At 36.8% G+C, this 22,288-nt stretch overlaps 1 long non-coding RNA gene across 2 annotated transcripts; it reads left to right on the top strand.

Annotated features, from left to right (window-relative positions):
* Positions 1-283: 283 nt before the first annotated feature.
* LOC111098641 lies at positions 284-21,362 on the top strand. 2 transcript variants are annotated; one of them, XR_005369101.1, is made up of 4 exons: positions 284-534; positions 19,593-19,651; positions 20,191-20,322; positions 21,230-21,362. It is a non-coding gene; the product is annotated as an uncharacterized LOC111098641 (long non-coding RNA). The 2 variants fall into 2 exon arrangements; XR_005369100.1 differs by lacking the exon at positions 21,230-21,362 and having other exon boundaries at positions 20,191-20,602.
* Positions 21,363-22,288: the final 926 nt, after the last annotated feature.

Raw genomic sequence — 22,288 nt, 5'->3', positions numbered from 1 at the left:
AGAGCTCAATAAATGGTAACTAGTATTATTAACCGCGGCATTATGATAGTTACATTGCATTAATCACATCGAAGAACCAAGTGACTCTAAATAGTGCTACTCACAGAGTGAGTGAAATAACCTCCTTCAGTATTTTCAAGCCCATGAACTTTGTACCTACTTCACATTAAACTAACCGTTTTGAACATTTCATAGCTCATCATTGGGTACCATGGGGCATCATAATAATGACATCACAATGCAGCAATCCTTGATGACTCATAGCCTTCTGGAATAAGTGCGTGAGAAGGAAAACATGTGATATAGGGTAGTTTACATTCTGCATACTAAGCTGAGACAAGGAGGAACAATTTCAAGAAATTCAAGTAGAGAAGCTATTCTTTATCTTGAAAAATTGATGGTTCCCACTCCTACTAATAGACTAAAGGCAGCCCTCTGGACAAATGTTCCTAGCCAGCCACTCACTTTGAAGCCTCATCTCTGGATCCTGATTTCATATGTATAGTGGAAACTTGACTTTGACTCTGCTAAAAGGTGTGCTCTAGAACCAAAGAGTAATTATGTGTTTCTTCATATAATTGATCTTGAGTTTTTTTAGAGAGATTCAGGTCTGAGTAAGTACTGCATCATGGTCGTTTTAATAAGTCAACACATGAAACCCTAAACCAAAATTAAGAAATTCTCTAATGTATAAGTAACATTTCCTATATTATTAATAAATGCATTAACTTCATTTAGATGTCTATAATTTTCTACTTTTTGCCTTAGAATGTATTGATGCTAAAGAATATGTAATTTCTAGTTTTTTCAAAAACAGGCCTTACATGAATTCGATTGCCAGGTATCTTGACATACTAGTAAAATAAAATTACTTGCCCTTTAAACCTTAACATGATGGATTTTGCAGACAGCAGAGAATTTGACACTATACAAACTAGATAAATGTCATATACAATTAACTGCATTTATACACCAGAAAAACAAACCTCCTAGGTTGTTCCTTTACTCATCAAATGTATTTTGAAAAGAAAAATGAAAAAAAATGTATTTTGAGAACCAGATGCTCTTCTAGGTACTGGGGATAGAACTTTAAATAAGTAGTAATGGCCTTGTTTTTAAGGACCTTGCATTCTATTTAGGGGAAACATAGAATAAACAAGGAAATTATACATAAAATAGCCTTAGGTAGTGAAGTGCTAGAAAGGAAATAAAATATGTGATCTAGAGGACTTTGAATGGTAGAGGAAGATGATAAAATGAAATCCAAAGTAGCCCCTACACTTAAGTAGTTCACATTTTATCCTACCTTCTGTTTCCTCTACAGAGGGTAGTATAAAAGGGAGAGGACTATCCTTTTGAATAGTAACAATTCTGGAAAGCAGAGGTAAGCATGGATAGGAATGAGGGATAGATATAGACATAGACAAGAAGAATGAAGGATGCTGAACAGAGGGAGGCCTTGCATGGAGCCTCAAAAATATGGAGGATCTTAGGACACAGCCCAAGAATTTATTGTACCAGTCACTTCTCAAACACTGCTCCTAGCACTACTGACCAGAGCTCTCTAGCTCTGAACCAAAGGTCAGCTGATCAGAATTGCCTGAGAACCTCCTCTAAGTGTACACTCCATCTTCCTCTCTTGACTCAGTAGATTTGGAGTAAGATCCAGGCCTGTGTATTTTTTTAAGAGAATTTTCAAGTTTAAGAACTACTCCAAGAGTGCCTGGGTAGCTCAGTCAGTTAAGCGTCTGCCTTCAGCTCAAGTGGTGATCTCAGGGTCCTGGGATCAAGCCCCACATCATCCAGATCCCTGCTCAGAACAGAGTCTGCTTCTCCCTCTCCCTCTGCCCTTTCCCACACTCATGCTCTCTCTCTCTCTTGCTCTCTCTCTCTCTCTCTCAAATAAATAAATAAATAAATAAATAAATAAATAAATAAATAAAATCTTGAAACAACAACAACTCCACTAGGGAATACCTAAGTGAAAAGAGTCAAGGTATATCCAGAGAGATTGTAAACTGTTGAGACTGCACGTTCATGTATATGGAAATTTTGCTGAAAATGTAAAGGATGGAGAAATGAATTTCAACAGAAAGCATATGATTAAGTATAATGAAGACATTTGTCTCTGAGGAACTCATGTTACAGATTCAAAGCTATTCTTTAAATACAAAACTAGTATAATAAAAATATATCTAAATATATGAAAAAGAAAAAATTCACTTTGTGTATCATATTCAGAAACCAATTTGTCACATAAATGGAATCATATCTATACCAAATTATTTGTAGACTCTCACTATGGTCTGAATGTAGTAAGATCAGCAAACAGGATGTCTGCAACCATTTATGCTGAATTAGGAAGCATGTAAAATTTTAGTATTCTATTAATTCTTTATGAATTTAGGACTTCAGATTAGTATTTGGCATTTTATTATTTCAGAAATTAATATATTGAAGTCAGATGATTAAAGTAGTCAGAGTACTATGAAATATTTTTATGGACTACCTATTATAGTTAATAAATAATTACATCCTCGATTTTTTGTTATTTCCAAAAATGTTCTGTATATACTTAATCTTTCTTTAGCTCATTTCTTTTTTAAAAATTTTCTTTTTTAAAAAGATTTTATTTACTTTTAAGAACTAGAACAGAAGTGGGGAGGGGGGTGCAGAAGGAGAGAGTGAAGCTGACTTCCCGCTGAGCAGGGAACCTGACACAGGGTTTGATCCCAGGTCATGAGATCATGACCTGAGCTGAAGGCAGACACTTATCCAACTGAGCCACCCAGGTGCCCCTTTAATTTAATTTAATTTTATTTTATAACTTATCCATCCAGTTATTGCACATTCAATGTTGTGTGAAGACCACTTTTTCATAGCTGCTGAATGCTCCTATTTGCCTTATGGTTACTTAAAAATGGATAACATTGGCACACCTCTAAGAATGATATGATCCTATTATCAATCATTGATAATTGATGTATTCTTGTTGCTCATACATTTTTAGCAAAGCTGGGCTATAGTATGCATAGATTTTGTTCTATTTTCCCATGAACATAACTTTTGTTTCAAGTTCAATGAAAATAACCATTTTTAAATTTCTAAGTTAAGAAATTACTAATTAATTGAATAAATCACTTCTGTACAGTCTACCCTATGTAGGGACAGGTTAAACCACAAAGAAACTGGCCTTTGGATGCCATGCTTTCAAGAGCTGTCTGTATGTTGTGTTGAAATTACATGGTCAGAATTAAAAAAAAAAATTGTAAGTTCATACAGAAAAGTACAGACACATGTACAACTCACAAAAAAAGAGAAATTAAAAAATATAGTTATAAATTTTATAAACATGAAGTGTGTCCCTCAGTATTCTTCCTGGAATCATATATATGTATATGTATATATATATTATACATATACATATATGTATGTATAACTAATATATATATATATATTAGTTTTATTTAAGTAGTCTTTATACCACACATGGGACATGAACTCACAATTCAGAGATCAAGACTTCTCCAACTGACCCAGCTGGGTGCCCCTGGAATCAATATTTTTGTCTTCTATTTATGTACTCTTAAATGATTTTACTATATGCAGATATAATTTCACTCCTAGCTTTGTTTCTTTCCATAGGAATTCCAAAATTCATTAAGTTTGGTTACTTCTCAAGATAACAAACATTCCAACAACATACTTTTTAAAAAATATTTTATTTATTTATTCATGAGAGACACAGGGAGAGGCAGAGACGTAGGCAGAGGGAGAAGCAGGGTCCCTGCAGGGAGCCTGATGAGAGACTCGATCTCAGGACATCGGGATCACACCCTGAGCCAAAGGTAGACGCTCAACCAGAGCCACCAAGGAACCCCCCGACAACAGTATTTCAATCTGCATGAAATGATTACTTTCAATGGTATTTTCCTGCAAAACCTAAAAGTCTAACTTTATTTCTGCATTCATAGATTTTTGAAATGTAACACACATGCACACACACCTGCACACACATGAGAAAAGAGAACTGTATAAGAATGAGTCCACATTTTAAAGAATCCACTATTTTTAAGAGTAAAACAAGAAAATCAAGGAAAATTTTATAAACATATATTATTAATGTTTAAAACATATGATACCCTTTAGGTAAAACATTAACAAAACAGGATGTACGGTGTGAAACTCTGAATAATACACTTAGAAGTATTTATGTACATATTATATATAAATGCATATATACAGATATACATGCATAGAAACACTCTGAAAGAATATATGAGAAATGTTAACAATGTTTATCTTGATCAAAGGGATAATTGCTCACCTGGAGTCCTAATATGTGTACAAAGATTGGGTATTTCAATTTTTTATGTTAAAAACCACAGTCTAGGCAATATGATTTCCCAAGAAAACCAATTTTTCTACGATTTCTATAATCAATCACATCCATTTTTCCAAGGAGGATGTTACTTTTGAAAGAAGATGATCACTTGCCCATGTGCTTCTCCCCACCCTTTTGTACCCTGGTGAATTCTCTCATGTCAGTGCTGTCCTTTGCCCTGTGGGATACGGAGAAGATAGAATCAGGTAGTTAAGGCTTTAGCACGTGAGGTTGAGACTACTGGACTTTAGTACACTTCCTCTCCTTACCAACTAGGGCAAATAAAAAACTTTCGGCTCTAGTTTCTCATCGCTAACAAAAACGATGATAATAGTAACAGTAACTAAATCATAGGGTTCTTGTGGAGTTTCAATGTGATGATGTGTGTAAAACACTTGGAACAGTATATGATCTTTCATGATCACTCAAATTACCTTATGGACTACTATTATTATTGTTAATATTGAGACCAATAAAGAAAGGATGACGGATTGCAATGAAAAATTTTCCAGGGCATATTTGTGAACAGAGATTTAAAAAGTAAATTGTCATGTCGATTTGATTTAATTTACTATTTGTTGAAATATTTAATTCATAACTTGAGAGCCTCTGCTTCCTGTGGCAGATAAGTCTATAAGAATTCAAAAATTTCGGAATGATGAAGGCAACCAGAGTGAGCTCTGTTATTTTAGGGACTTGTTCAAATAGCTTATACTGCTGATTCCAGGAATATGACATTTCTAGGGCATTTCTTTTTTTTTTTTCATTTATTTATTTTTGTTAGAGACAGAAAGAGAGACAGAGCATGAGCGGGAGGGGCAGAGGGAGAGAGAATCTCAAGCTGACTCCTACACTGAGCACGGAGCCCAACATGGGGCTCTATCTCACAACCCTGAAATCACGACCTGAGCTGAAACCAAGAGTAAAATGCTTAACCAACTGCACCAGTCAGGCCCTCCAAACACTTCTTGTTTTTAAATATCTAAAATCTATGTAGAATGATCCTTTCCTTGCCTTTTTTTCTCCTCTTCCTTTTTTAGGTATCTGATAATCTACCATGTAATGCCATCACACCATAATTTCTTACAGAATCAGGCCATTTCTCCTGTAAATACATTGCTTATAAGTGAAATTTCTTTTTCACCATAAACTAACCCAATTGACACCAAAGTAAAAGACAGAGCTATTTTTTCAATCCAAATTACTGTCAATAATTTTGTCATAAATTCTACTTAATATTCATTCTCATCTTTTTCCTTAGTAGAACCCTGATAGTATTATTTAGCAATGTGCCCAACTGAGTTTCCTTGAAAATAATGCTGGTCATATGACTCAGTTCTGCTGGTGAGTTCTAGTAAGCCATAAGCAGAAGTGATGTGTAGACTTTCTTGGAAGGTTTCTTGAAGGGAGCTGATGTACGTGGGAACCACTCCCATCATTGCTCTCCCTTTACTCTTTTCAAATTGCCTAGCTTACGACTATAGTCTATGCCTAGACTATAGAAGTTTGGCTGCATCTCCAGGAGTCATATTGGACCATGAACCAACCCTGAATCCAGAAGGCACATGCTAGAATAGTGGAAGAGGAAGAGAGAAAAGTCCAAATCCCTGATTTGGAGCTACCACATCAGCTCTGTATTCTTTACCTTCAGATTTCTTTTATATAAGAAAGAAAACTTCTGTCTTTTTAAAGCCATTTTTGTTTTAGGTTTTCTGATATATGCAAAAACTAGATGATTCATTAAACATTCATTTTGTATATGTTATGATACTCCCTTTCATGTCAATGTCCTCCAGCCAAAGACCATCAGAGCCACAACTGAACAAGCTGCAGTGAGGAAGAATGTACATCATGGGGAACTGAGGGCTTTTCAGTAAGAGATACCATAGATTAAGTGTTGGAAAGGACATACAGGATTTGGGCTTGCGTTGGGTAATATGGGGGAGGGTTGAAGGAACAATATTTTGCTCCAGATTGGATACTGTCAGGAAGTGGGCATAATTTTATGATTGGGTATCTTAATTGATCTCTTACAGAAGTAGAGAGGCTAAAGCTATAATTGTTAAAGAATCAACAGTCACCCATTGTAGTCAAAAGAGGAGGGCATTTGGTCACTGTTGTGACTTGGACAATGTTTATGTTTTGTCTGTGCTCAGATGCAATTATGGAATGGTCTTGCTTTTACTATAATACATCATGGCCACAGGGTGGCCTTGTTTGATGTTGATATTCTGTGAAATTATTTTATGTTTCACAGGAGAACGTCAAGGCCAAGGTGATAGTGTAGACCAACTCCTGGATGTCAGGGGCTGTTTTTCCCTTTCCCAGCTGGAACTGTGCTTGGTGCAAGTTAGGGGCTCCATTAGCATTAGTTAAATGAATGAATGAAAGTGCTTAGTAAACAAGTCAAGAATATCCAATTACGGGGGTCCCTGGTGGGTGGCTCAGCGGTTTGACACCTGCCTTTGGCCCAGGGCATGATCCTGGAGTCCCGGGCTTGAGTCCCACGTCAGGCTCCTGGCATGGAGCCTGCTTCTCCCTCCTCCTGTGTCTCTGCCTCTCTCTCTCTATGTCTATCATAAATAAATAAATTTAAAAAAAAGAATATCCAATTACTATCTTTCTTTCACAGTTGCCAAGGTAACAGTTAAAGGAACTTGTATCATTGTTAAGTGATTTTTTTCACATAAGAAAGCTGTGTAGTGATTAATTTAATATGATTAACAAAGTTAAGTGAAACAGATACTTGAAAATATACTTAGAAGGATAATTAACTATATCCAACATGGATAATTATTTTGAAGTAAGTATCTTTTATTAAGTTAATTTTAGTTCTGACAGCCTGTAGCTATTATCTAATTTCCAACATGGATAATTTGCAAGACTAGGAAAAGGGATGTACTCTCTTCAGCTGTTCATCACCCTTATTTCCTAGCACAATTTTATATGTGTTGGATGTTTTCAGTAAATAGTATTACCTATTATTGTATACAGTACCTGAGATAAGAACAGAAATCCATTAAATGTTTTCTACACTTTAAAAAAACCCTCATAATTTATTACTAATTCCGAAACTTAATTTGAATTTCCCTTTCCTTTACAGTAAGAGGTGCCTTTGATTGGATTGAGTATCTTTAAGTTGTAAATATTATCAGATAATTTAGATAATATTTACTGAGAGTTTGTGCTCTAAGCACTTCCTAGATTTCACCTCATTTGGCCTTCATAAAATCCTTTAAATAAATGTAATCATCCCCATGTAACAGATGAGGCAGTGGAGGGTTCAAAGAACTTGTTTGTTTCATAGGGGTAGAATCCAAACCTAGGTCACTTTGACCCAAAGCCCATGCATTTAATCACTATTACATATAATGGTTAGCACAGCATTAGGCATACAGCAGATGCTTATCAAACATTTTTAAAATGAAAACTGATTGCTTGATAAACTCAAGTGCTGATGATATCACAGTGTAAAAGAAACTAGAAATAAATTGACCTCTGAGTTTATAATAATAGAGCAGCTATATGATGTGAATAAAACAAAGATATATGTGAAACAAGTCTAAAAGATAAAAATAGCTCATAGACCTACAAGACATCAACTATTTTCATAAAATCAAAGGACAAATGTGCCAGTCAGAAGGGAGATTTAAGAAGGCAAGGTTGGCTCTGTCCATCCACACACATTTCCAGAGAAGATCTTTTCAGGCTCTAGAAAGAAGAGAGCTTTCTGGTAGCTGGCACATCATTAGTGAAAACATAGATCTATCCATCTCACCTAACGCTCTTGCAACTCCCTGTTTAGAATTTGTCATCCTTTCTAGTTGTCTAAAGTCACTGAAGGCTAGAAAAAATTCTGCAACCAGGCACATCAACAACCATCATTCTTAATGTAAATTACTAAACTGACATCTGGATTTCCACCTCACTGTGCAGTTACGGTCAGACCACCTCTGAAAGCCGGGTTTGTCCTTCAAGAATGTCCATGATGGTGTCCTGGACCTACAGGTTATTCGTTCACCCATCTCACACCTATTCTCTATTAAGTGGTTACTATATATTACATATTATTATATATTACCTATTAGTTCCCAGGCACTTTAATAGACCCTAGGGATCCAAAAATGAACAAGACAATTTCTTTAAATAGCTTACAGGACTGGAACAGATACAGATGAGAAGCAGATCATGACAATGCCTTCTGATAGGTGGCAAGAGGAGATGACTAAGGAAGGAACATGGTACCCTCAGATCTCTCTAGTGTGGGAATATAGTGTGGGAATATAGACTTAGGAGATCCAACAAGCCTTCCTGGGAGAAATGACATCTGGGAAGGATGGGTTGGACTGGTTAGGTGTTTAAAAATAAGTAGGTGATTGTGTACATAGTTTACTGTGGGAGTGAGGGTGAGGGTGAAGAGAACGGTAGTGTTCCAGATAAGGGGAACACCATTTGCAAAGGCCTGAATCTTATCAGTAACTGACTGAGCCCTGTCTGTGAGCTGGTAGGACCACTCAGCAGTCTTACAATGAAATAGATCTAACTCTTGAGACGTTCTAAGTCTTGAGATGCACGTGACGTTCTTAGAGCAACAGGTATTCTTCTGCTGTGATCTCTTTTCTTTGTTACAAGCCACACAAACATCCAGGAAACCAAAGCCCAGGCATTCAGTGGTACACCTCTGGATTTGATCCTTGATGACATCATCTTGCTTTGTTTCCTCAGGTTTTAAGAAAGACTCTTACCTATCCGGAACTGTTGCTGTGGCAGTCCTATTACATAGGATTCATCCCACAGACCTGAACATACTTAGCACCCTCCATGAATTTAAGAGGTCTCAATCTGTGTACTGTTTGCAAATAACCCACAGTTCAGGGATTGCAGCCTGCATTTGGAAGCCTCCAACATTATTCTGTAAAGTTTTGTAGAGGGAGTCCAAGAATGACTGTTACACTGCTACCTGAAGAGAACATTCTTAAGGATTTCTACACGAGAAGGGCAAATTGTAGTATAGAATACTGGGAATAGTATGGAATAATAAGGAATGCTGACATATCCCACGAAGAAGTCATCCAGTGTTGATCTGCTCAACGCAGGAATGCCGGGTGGGAGGCGGCGGGGGGGTGGGTAGGACAATGAGAGTGTCATTCTCAGGCAGCCCCTAAATCATTCACATGTTACCTTATAGCCACCTTATGATAACCAGATATTTGTTTTAAGGACATTCTCCCTTTGAGTTCTTATATTATGAAGTTCTCAAAAGCATATCTGGGAGGAAAAAACAAATTCAAAATGCTTGCTTATGAAAGAAAAAGCTTATATACATGTAAGACTCAAAACTCCTGGAACTGAGCCTCCTTAAATTCTTTTTTGGAATGTCAGTGAATAACAATCACAGACTTAACCATAGAATTTTAAACAAATTGTTTTATTCACTGCATTCTTAAATTTTCAAAGTAACTGTTAAATACGATTAAATAAATCAAGATTGAAAGTGTGCATGAAATAATTTGGAAAGGCCTTCTGCCTCTCTCACCACTTCCCACTGTGCCATTTCTCAGATGCATGCCAGGGATTGCTTTTGGTTCTTCTGACAGTTATTATAACTTTGTGGTAGCTCTATTCTTGACTTACATGTTATACAAATTATCTAGTTTTATCAGAGAAGGAGGAGAAATATAATTAACACTGCCTCTTCATTTCATTTGGTTACTGAGCTTCTTCAAGTTATAATTGTATTTTTCTTATTCAGTTGCCTTTATGACTTTAGACAAGGTATTTAAAACACTGCTTTGGATGTATTGACCTAACATAGAAAATATTGACTCCTTCCAAATAAAACATAGAAATCAGTCCATTGTACTCTTTTCATTTCTTTAGTTTGCACTTCCTAATCTCCTTCCAATGGTTATTTTATTACATTATTAACCTTATTTCTTTTTGTCACTCCAACATCCTATTCTATTACTATGATCAATGTCATTTTGCTTTTTACATAGATAATTTAAACATTGAAAATTAACACATAGCAGTTGCAGCACTTTAAAATCAGGCAATACATTGCATCTATGGAGAAAGAGGTCATTTAAATTCTGCTATTTAAAGTAGAACTTCCAGGCATCTCTCTCTTTCAATGTATCTCAAAGTGTCCTTCTGTTTAGTTTCTTATGGTTCTTATTCCCTGTCATTCTTTTTAAAGATTTTATTCATTTGGGAGAGAGAGAATAAAGTGAGAGAGGTCACACGAGTGTCTGTGTGGGGGAGGCAGAGGAAGAAGCAGGCTCACCGCTGAGCAGGGACCCCCCCAGATGAGGGGCTTGATACCAGGACCGTGGAATCCCCGTCTGAGCCAAAGACAGACACGTAACCAACTGAGCCACCCAGGTGCCCCCCATCACTTTTTCTTATGCCACCTGTCATTCTCTTTCATGTTCTTTTTTCTTTTTTTTTTTCTGTTCCTGGAGTATCTCCTCAATTAGACTTTTTTGACGTAGTGATTGTGAGCTGTTGTTCCAGTTCTCATACACCTTAAAATGTATTTTCTTTTACATTTGGTTGATAGTTGACTGAGTATCAAATGCTAGTTTCAAATTTTTCTACATGCATTGTTATAGTTACTGTCTCATTGCCTTCTAATACTCAGTAACGCTGCTGAGAAGTCCAGCATCATCAGTATGATTCTTCTAGCTGCCTTTTATTTATCTCTGTGAAAACTTTTTGGCCTTTTTCATGTGGTTTATCGTTATGGATTTTAGATATTTTAAAATCAAATAAAAGATCAATATTCTATTTTCATAGGAATTGTTCATACTTTCAAGGATAAGTGAATTTAAATTTGCCAGCTATAAATAATTTTAAGTGCAATAAGTAAGAAAGCTTAATAATGCAGACAATGAAATACAAGTGGGCAGAATTAAATTTATCCATGTATCTTTAAGTGGGAAATGTGGCATGATACATTTTTCTACTTTCATTACCAGATATTCTGTACAAAGTGTATTTATAATATATATACAATTATATAAAGAACTTGTTAAAAAAGAAAGAACATTTGTGTATCCATTCTCTAGCTTTAGGATCATTGATTGTCATCTGCATGATGCCAATAAATTATTTGAGATAGATTCCTAATTAGACATAATGATTTTTTCCCCAAATGATTGTTATTGAAACTACTCACTGACACATTTATTGTTTTCTTCTACATGTTTCTTAATGCATTTCCATCACAGAGCTTTAATTGACTTCAAAAGGAACTCAGCATAAGGAGGAACTATGTGGGATACAAAGAAAGAGCCAGACTTGGCTTTCTATAAACATACCGTGTACGGTGTCTGAGTCATAACCCTGTGTTGACTGTTTACTTTCCCTGTTGTCAGCACTATAGAGCTAACACCAACGACTTGGAAGTGAGTTACACACTATTCTTAGTTTATTACAACCAGCCCTTGATAACTCAAGGACTCATTATGTACTCTGTGAACTAGTTTCTCTATCCTACTGTAGCCTGGAATATGAATTGTAATAGGGCATTAGACCCTTTAATACCAGAACTTTTATCACAATATCAAAGTATGAATAAGAGGAATGAAAAAGACCAAATTTGGCCTGCAGGTATGATACTTACTTAACTCAGGTTAAAAAATTTGACCAATCTTAAGACAGAATTGTCTGACCTCTATAGAATTTCCTTTTTTTTTCTATAGAATTTTCTAACTTAAAATTCTTTAATATTATTTGAGAGGAAGCTTAAGCTTTTGGCTAAAAGTGTTGATGGAGATAATTTCTAGTAAAAAAAAAAAGTTACCTTGATTCTTGATGGATGGATCTAACAATTAGAAGGGCTTATGTCCCAGGGTGCCTGGATTAAGCATGCAACTCTTGATTAAGCATGCAACTCTTGATCTCAGCTCAGGTCTTGATCTCAGGTTCATGAGCTCAAGCTTCACACTGGGCTCCGTGCTGGGCATGGAGCTTACTTAAAAAAGGAGGGGGGGGAGGCTAATATTCTTTATTCTTCTTTAATATATACATTTATCTAAATAATATAGAATATCACTTATCATCAGGTAAAAGCATATCAAATCCTCAATGGGAATTCTTCATACCTATTAGAATGACAATTATCAAAAGCACAAGAGGATATAGGTGTTGGCAAGGATGTGGGAAAAGGGAACCATTGTGCCCCATTGGTGGGAGTGTAAATTGGTGCAGCCACTATGGAAAACAGTATGGAGGTTTACCAAAAAACTAAAAATAGATCCAACAATCCCATTCTTAAATATAAATCCAAAAATCACTATTTTGAAGATGTATTCCCACCCTCCACATTTACTGCAGCATAATAGCCAAGACATGGAAACAACCTAAGTGTCCATGGATAGACAAATGGATAAAGAAAATGTGAAACATATATATATATATATATGATGGAATATTATTCAGCCATAAAAAGAAGAAAATCCTGCCATTTTGCAAATGACAACATGGATGGACCTTGAGGATATTATGCTAAGTAGAGTAAGTCAGACAGAAAAAGACAAATGCTGTATGAAATCATTCCACATATATGTGGAATCTAAAAACGCTGAACTCAGAAACAGAGTAGAATGGTAGTTGCTAAGGTCTGGGGGCTGGAGGAAATGGGGAGATGTTGGTCAAAGCGTCCAAACTTTCAGTTATAAGATGAATAAGTTCTGGAGATCTGACAACATGGTTCAAAAAAATTAAAATAATACAGAAAAATGGAATGAGTATTAACCAATATGAGCATTATTGAGTAGGAGTTAAGAGGCTGGCTTTTGGAGTGGCAGCTTGTTTTATAATCTTGGTATTTTTACTTACTACATATATACCTTGGAAAGTTTAATCTTTAACTGCCTCGATTTACTTGTCTGAAAAATGGTAGTGTTAGTGTTCCTCAGTAGATTATTGTGAAAGCTAACTTAAAAAAAGCATAGACTAATTGTAAGTACTCAAACATGATTCTTTTTCTTAGATGCTTTTTTCCTTAATACATTCTCTTACTCTTTGATGACAACATTTTTTCAGCCTTCAATTAGACATTAATTCCTTTAAGGAAACCTTCCATAACTTTGCCCCCTAAATCCAAACTGCATGAACTTTCTACATGTATATCAAGCTCTCTGTATTTCACCTACCATGTACCACCATATTGCAAATTTCAGTGACTGTTATTTGTTCCCAATTTCATTGATATCTTAATGAGAACGGGGGTAACAGCATCTTGATTGATACTTAAATGGAGGATTCCGTATTTTCCTAGATCTAGAACACTGCCTAGAGCATAACTGCTAAAAAGAAAAAGCAAAAACAAAAACAAAAAACAGATTTATACAGTTTACTGAGAATTTGTTTCATCTACACTTATACAGACAATTGATTTTTCCACCAAGGCACAGAATCAATCCAAGGGAGCAAGGGAAGTCTTTTTGACAAGTCTTGCTGCAACAACTAGATATCCATATGGGGGAAAAAAAAAGAATCATGATTCTTTCTTACTTCACACATGAAAATTAAGTATAGATTCATTCTAGATCTAAATATAAAATGCAGAACCTGAAAACTTTTTGAATCTGTCTAGTATAGTAGTCACTAACGTCGATGTCTATTTAATCTTTTAAAAAATCTGAAAATCAGTTTCTTAGTCATATGAGGCACATTTTTTGTTCCTCTTTTTTTTTAAGATTTTATTTATTCATGAGAGGCAGAGAGAGAAAGAGAGAGAGAGAGACACAGAGACACAGGCAGAGGGAGAAGCAGGGTCCACGCAGGGATCCCGAATGGGACTCAATCCCTGGTCTCCAGGATCTCGCCCTGGGTTGAAGGCGGCGCTAAACTGCTGGGACACTGGGGCTGCCCTTTCCTCTTCTTTTTAAAACTGAAGTATAGCTGACACACAATGTTCATTAATTTCAGGTGTACAACATAGTGACATGACAAGTCTATGTGTTATGCTATGCTCACCACAACTGTAATTACCAGCTGTCCCCATACAATGCTATTACAATCCCATTGACCATATTTCCTATCTTATATCTTTTATTTCTATGACTTATTCATTCCAGAACTGGAAGCCTGTATCTCTTACTCCCCTTCAGCCATTTTGTCCATCCCTCTGCCTTTCTTTCCCCTGGTAACCATCTAGGCACATTTATTTATTTATTTATTTATTTATTTATTTATTTATTTGAGACACAGAGAGAAGCAGAGACATAGGCAGAGGACTCCAGGATCACAACCTAAGCAGAAGGCAGACGCTCAACCACTGAGCCACCCAGGTGTCCCCATCTAGACACATTTAAAATGCTTAATAGCTAGATAAGCCTAGAGCTTACTGTACTGAATATTGCAGCTATGGAAAAAAATTCGATCATCTAAGAAAGTTCTATGTAGATTGTGCAGTTCTAAAAGATAACATGTGAAAATACCTTTAAGACCATGGCATAGGCAAATATTTTCTGGGTAGGACACTAAACCACTAAACCACAAAAGAAAAAATATTAATACTTTAGACCTGTTCAAAATTCCTGAGTCTCAAAAGTCACCATTAAGAAAATGAACAGAAAAGCCATGGGCTAGAAAAATATACTTATGGTACATATATCTGATAAAGAATTTGTATCTAGATTACACAAAAAATTCAAATTGACAATACAAATATGAGCAACTAGACAAACCAATGCCTTTGTGCAAAAGGCATTGCAACAAAGAATATATATATAAATGAGGAATACATGAAGTAAAAGGTACTCAGTAGCATTAGTTTTCAAAGAAATGAAAATGAAAACCACAATGAGATACCATTTTATACCCATGAGAATGGCTAAAGCAGAAAAGACTGACAACACAATGTGCTGGCAATGATGTAGACCAACTAGATCTCTCCTACATTGCTGTTGGTGGGGGGCAGGTTGTAAAATGGTACAGCTACAACGGAGACCTGTTGGGAACTTTCTAGTAAAGGTAAGCACACATCTAACTTATGGCCCAACAATTCAACTGCTATGCATTTACTGAAGAGAATGTGTATGACTGTTCATCTTTGTGATTGTCCCACACTGGAAACAGACTCATGTCCATCAACAGAAGAAAAGATAAACAATTTGTGGTATATTTGTGTGGTGGAAGGATACATACAATATCATGACTGAACCTCCAAAGCATTGTGTTAAGTGAAAGCAGCTAGACACAAAAGTTTAAATACTACCAGGCCTCAGTTATATGAGGTCCAAGAACAGGCAAAAATAATCTAGAGAGCCATAATTCAGGAAGTAGATGCTCTAGGAGCAGGGGAAAGGATGAATTGATTGGAAAGGGGACCAAGGAACTTTCTAGGGTGATAAAAACATTTCACAACTGGTTTTGGGTAGTAGTGTAACCATGGATATACTGTCTGCATCAGGACTCATCAAAGTGAGTCAGGAGTGCAAAGTAAGACTCCAGATGGATATGTAAGGGCATGAATTCAGGGTCTCAGTAGGATGAACCAGATAAAGGATTAACTGCTGGAACATATAAGCACATAATTGCCATAAGCAGGGAGAGCTGGAGGAGACACCAGTCAGAGAAGAACCGGCACCCAACATGGTTTGATGTTAAACTACCCTACGACCCTGGTGGCCAAGGACAGAAAAATCCTCCCCATCTCACATCAAACACAACTGGTTCTAGTATGTGGCACAGGGATGGGGGTGTTATGGAGAGTGACTGTGTAACCAAAGTGCTGACCAGTTACAGTGGGACCATAAGCTTAGATTCTACGCTAAACTGGCCACAGTTACACAGGACGCCCCTGGCCCTGGTAGGTAACATTCATCCTGCCCCACCTCTTCCTTACCTAAGAGCCAATTTACGGGTGTGGTGAGGTGACTGGACTCCTTTCCAATGTTTCCCTTTTAAAACTGAGCTTCAGCACCTTCTTTTCTCCTCCTATCTCCTCCTTTCTACATCCATACTCCCTAACCTTATTCAAGGATATGAGTATTTCCTAAAAACAGTTATGGAGACAGCAAAAAAAATCTCACCATGAAAAACTTTTCCAAAAAGACCATAAAGAACAAATCAGAGGCTAGAAATTCCCTGAAGGGAGAATGATATCTGTGGTGAGAGAACAACACAAAACCATGCTGAGAAACCCACGCTGAGCCAGATATTTTGGTGCATGATGTACATGGAGGAAATGAGAGAGAGATAAATGATAGGTAGGTAGATAGATGATGATGATAGATAATTGATAGAGAGAGAGAGAGGGATATATAGATAAATGTATCTATCTCTCATTGGTCTCATTTTCTATAATAAGAGATATAGATGTTTACATAAAAGAGGCCAAAAAGATCTTTTAAAAAATGACAGAATCCTGGTGCCCAGAGCCTTAATATATTTGTTTTCTTCCTTCGGTCCTTTCCTTCCTCTCTCTTCTCCTCCCTTTCCTATCTCCTTTTTTTCTTCACAGCAGTGATGGGAAATTAAGTCAAAAGGCACAGTGGAAATGAGGGCTCAGGGAGACAGGCACAGTGATGTAAGTGATCGACATTTGCCTTCGTATTTCCAGGAACCATATAGCACAGACCCTTGTGGTTGGATGTGTGTAATGTGGAATAAGGCGCCGGACAGTGGTAACAGAGTTGGCTTCCTTTTTGCACACATGATTGCCATCCTGGAGCACTGTGGGATAGTAGAAAACATTAATTTTGGAATCAGAACTAGCTTTAGTTATAAGTTATATGATTCAAACAGGCTATTCAAAACTCCTTTAGTCTCAGTTTCCTCGCCTGACAAACAGAGATGACAAGGAGGATTCCACGGGGTTGTGTTGAGAGCTGCGACCGCCCCTGATCAGCGGGAGACATCCCATGAAGTTCTGTTCCCTTCCGTATCCTTGGCCTTCAGAAAATTTTCATCTCCTGGTCCTCCCCGACATAACCATCGTTGTCCTCTTCGACAGAAATGTAGGGCAGATGTAAGATGACTCTTGGCAATAAAAATAAAAAACATTTATGTTTATAAAGTACATCACAGTGGACAAGAGTTTTCACATGCATAAATTAAGGATCTGGGGAAAGGAAATGAATAAGCATTTCTTTGAAACCTATTCATCTTCTGGGTAATCTGCATAGTATGTTCACCCAGGATTTTCTACTTTGCTTCAGCTTTCAAGTGACTAGTTGGACAGTTGCAAACATTTAAGCTTTGTCCATTGCTGTCAGTGAAATTATTTTGTCAGTATAATGTATCATATATTGTTTTATTCATTCATTATTTAATGAATATTTTTATTTAATGCAAATATATTTAAAAGCCAGGTGCTTCTCCAGACATTGGAGATAAGCAGTGAACTAGACATAGGAGGTCTTGCTCTTATTGCAATGCAGGGAAACAGACAATAAACAAACATATATGAAGACAATTCTTTCAAATATTGGTAAAACATTTGAAATGAGTTCGAGAGGGCTGGGGTGACCATGACTACTATATACTAAAAGTGTCTGGGAAGTTCTTTTTGGTATGCATGTGAGCTTGGATAAAGGATGAGAAAATAACTATGGAAATATTAAGAAGGGAATTTGCTCAAGGCAGAAGGAATAACCAGTGGGAAGCCCCTTGAGGCTAGAATCGTTTTAGAGCATAAAATATTTCCCTAGAACCCTTAAGCAATCATAAAGTAGGACTAATAATTGTATGGAATTGTGTCATCTGTGGAAAAGATAGGATTACAAACATATGCTGCCACCCAGGTTCAACTGAAAAGGATGGATTACGGTCTTTTCACTATATCCAAGTTAATAATCTATGATCACATCACATCCATAAGGAGAACCAGCTTTGTGTGTTCCCAGAAGAGAATTGGTGAATTACTTAATATAGTGAGTTGTATTAAATTTTATTCTTTGACTTTTCTGACCATTTGAAGAAGTGTCCTGAGGAAAGTAGGAATGGGAGAGTTTTGGTCACATGCCCTCCTCTGCTCCACCCCAGTTTCCTTTCTTACTGTACTCTCCAGAGGCAGCTGTGACACCTGGCTTGGACAAGGAAATGATGTATGCCTTCTACCACCCACTTAGAAATACTTTGGTGCCATTGGTCATGATTATCATTCTCTCATCCCCACCTCCATTTCTAGCCCTGCTTACCCAGATGAGAACATAGAAACTTGTTTGGAAAATATGATCTAAGTGGTCCCCATAGTTAACCTTACTTATCCTTGGGTGGTTATATTAAGGGTGATTTATGTTCCTTGTCCTTTTCTGTGTTCAACTGTGTTTTGCAACAAATATAAAAAGTTAGCCTTTAAAATTTTTTAAAAATACATTGTCTCCAAAAAATAGACATTTTCTCACAAAACTACTTATCAGAAAATGGCCTTTATTTTCCCAGTAACTCCAGTGGTCTCCAGTTGTTACATGCTGAAGGAGGGGCATCAATGACCTGAGATGGCCTTGTTTTACAAAGGCGTACCCCTTTTGGGCAAAGAGAATGGGTGAAAATCTTTACTTATGAAAGAGACAAATGACGGTGGGTGGATAGGAATACCTACTTCATTTTCTTTCTCTTAAGCATTCTTCAGAGAACTATTTTCAATAGCAAAGATGTCATAATGCGTTTAAAATAAATTTGATTGTGTAACAAATGTGAAGGGCAACTGTCGCACAAAGGGAATTAAACTTGCTGGGTGCAGTGTGAACTGGGGATAAGATAAACAGTTTGGAAAAGGATGTGATATCACTCATCTCTTTAGGAAAGCATTTCTGTGTCTTAGAGCTGCAGGCAGAGGAAGTGGGAAGGCGAGGAGAACGTGGACGGCTTCCAGAGGAGGCCATGGGTCATGGAGAATGAATGAGTCAACCGGCATCATAGGGCATGCAGTGAGGGGTTGGGGAAGAGGGAAGACAGGAAGTAGTGGGGCCTTTGAACGCCCTCACTCCCACACCTATGTGCGCACACCAGGCTCCTAGTGTTCGGGAACAGTCCTCAGTGTCCTGAGACAGGAACTGGGTTCCCCTGGCAACCAAATCACTGCCAGAAGCTAGCGTGGCTTTGGGGGAGGGTCTGACACACCACAATTTTCCAGGTGATGAAAGCAGAAGAATCATTGCAATGGAAGAGCATTGTGCATTGTCAGCGTGGCAGTCTTCTAATTAGAAACATTGGGAAGGAAATAAAAAATCGTTTACTTTATTTCTAGGTAATGCAACGATCTTGAAGGAGTGGACGGTGTGGCTGGAGTGTCAGGGGCTCAGAGGAGTAGGTATTTACTGAGTAGTTCAGAAGCACTGAATGTTTGAATGACTGATGTGACTGTATAAATGCTTGCCAGACGAATACAAATTCTGATGGATTTAAAACAGTGCCCAAATTCTCCCTTCCTCTTAAATGTGAATCAGTGGTTGTAGAATTTTTTGTGCGTTTTAAGTTCAATCAATGAATCTAAGCATGCTTCCCTGAGCAGTCATCAGATATTAATTTTGAGAATAGAAAAGATTTTAGAACTACTTATTTTAAAACTTTCTTTAGAGCTCCAGATCTAGCTCTAAAATCAAATTATTATCGGACAGGTTTTATAGGTCCAAATCTAGAATTCATACATGCATGGAAACGTTTTAATGCATTTGGAATATCTCAGGGAAGATTTGGGAAGATCTCATTTAGCACAGGCTTTCCAAGCATAGCATGTTTTTTAAAAAGGTAATCAGAATAGCAAATAAACTGTGCTGATTATAAATTATAAAAAAAAGTGCTAATAGGAATGATTGATTTTTTTTTTCTTCCATTGATGAAAACAGGAGAAGAAACTATCTCAGATACAACTCAACTCCTCTGACATGTCTCCATGGAGTGGAGCCTATGGCCACTGGCCAGCCTAACTGTCCAAAATAGAGCGAGCATGTGAGGTTGCTCTTCAGCACTGAGATGGAGTGAGTTCTTAACCCTCCTACAAGCTGTTGATTAAGAGCCGCATTTTCAAAGAATAAGAATTTGATTCTGAGAAGCAAGACTAACTGTCCAATTGGGTGGCTCAGAATTTCCTTGGTTATGGAAGGAATAGAGGGGAAAAGAGAGAGAGAGAGAGAGAGAGAGAACTTGGAACATTTGGGGCAACATTCAGTCTTCTCTTCATGTGCTTTTTCCCCAAGAAGGACGATTTAAAAAAAAAAATCAATTGCCCAGTAGATAGATGGAGAGAGAGAGAATTTTTAAAAATCAAGCTTGGGTTACCAGTGAGTGGAATGACTGTAATCTTTGTATTCTTCTATTTCAACCAACTCATTAGTTCTTTTTCTGCTTCCTCCTTCCTTCTTCTTTATTTCAATCTCCTCCCCTCCCCTTCCCTCTTTCTCCCTTCTTTCTTCCTCCCAATATCTCTTCCTCTGCTCCCTCTCTCTCTCCCTTCTTCCACCCCTCTCCCTTTCTTCCCTCCTTCCCTTTCTGTTCTAATGCCAGCTACATAACCTTCCCTAATCCTTTCCCTCCCCTTTTAATGCTTCAGTAACGACCAAGCACAGTGTTGGAAATTTGTCTGAGGGAGTTTTGTGGGGATAGAAGATAAGGGTGTACAAGAGAGATTTTATGATATGGTTACTGTAAAAGGTTCAAAGTGGTGAAATATTCAGCTTTTCTATAGTTAAGATCATTAAAACAAAGCACATAAAATCACTTTCGTTATAGAAATACCTTTAGTATGTAAAAGCAATAAAACAAAGCATATTAAAATCACTTCTTGAAGAGAAGAAATGTAGAGAAGGCTGATGGCATTTAGTAGTTGTTTTAAGGTACTCCTGAAGTCTCTCTATATCGTCTGTATGAGATATTTTAATTTTCCAGTGGACACATATGAGGAACGAGCATCATTTCTGTGAACATCTACTTCTATACCTCAAGCTACTAGCATATACACCCGATATTTTTTCCAAGTTCTTTTTTTTTATCATATCTTATGCATCGTATTCACTGTCCCATCAATAAAAATTCTTTGAATCTATGTAACACTTGATAGTCCAAAGATCTTAAAACTCTTTTTGGGAATTTCTTACTTGGTGTTTATGCACTTATAAGTAAACAAATGAAACTAACTTCATACACCATTGTGTATACATGAACTACACATGTAGTAGTACATGTAACTACTGAAACTACATGAACATGTAACTACATGAAACAAATTAATGGACAAAATTAAAATATGACCTTAGTCTTCCTCCAATTCATGTTATATGTTTTTGACACTGCTTCTTCTGAAGTAAACCAAAAATATTTGGAATGTTTTATTTTCTTATAAAAAGACTGATTTCACTTTCACACCCTTATAGCTTCTAGAGTGATCTATTAAATCATAAATAGGATTATGCTATTCCCATGACTAGAAGTTATTTCCATAGGAGGAAAAACCAAAACCAAAATTCCCAACAACCTTATAGCCCAAAGTGCCTGTGTGATTTGGCTTCTGCCTGCCTGTATGCACTTGGGTGGTCACCCTATGCCTTGGTTTATACCTAATTATTTCAAAGTAATTTTTAAAAATGTATTTCACTCTTATTTGATAGTAAATTAGGCAGGTGGTCATTCATCTCTGACCCATTTCTTTGCCCCTTCTACTGTTTCACTGTATTTTAGTTAGCACTGGCCATCTAAAGATAAAGACAAAAATAAGGTTTCACTAGAAAGCTAAACACTTTCCTTTCTTAGGGTCACTGCCCAAATCATCCCTTCTTCTGCCTGAAATGCATTTCTCTTCCTTTTCATGTGGTTCACACATAGGCATCTTTCAAACCTGCTTTTCACAACCCCTCTTAGTTTCTTTCATCATACTGTCATTGCATCTGCCACAATTTGTAATGTTTTGTATGCATATGTATTTATTTCCTTAATATTTGTCTTCTTCAC

Source organism: Canis lupus, chromosome 13 (assembly GCF_011100685.1).
Source record: "Canis lupus familiaris isolate Mischka breed German Shepherd chromosome 13, alternate assembly UU_Cfam_GSD_1.0, whole genome shotgun sequence".
Lineage (NCBI taxonomy): Eukaryota > Metazoa > Chordata > Mammalia > Carnivora > Canidae > Canis > Canis lupus.
The sequence above is the reverse complement of the archived record's forward strand: the minus strand, read 5'-3'. Positions and strand labels throughout refer to the sequence as shown.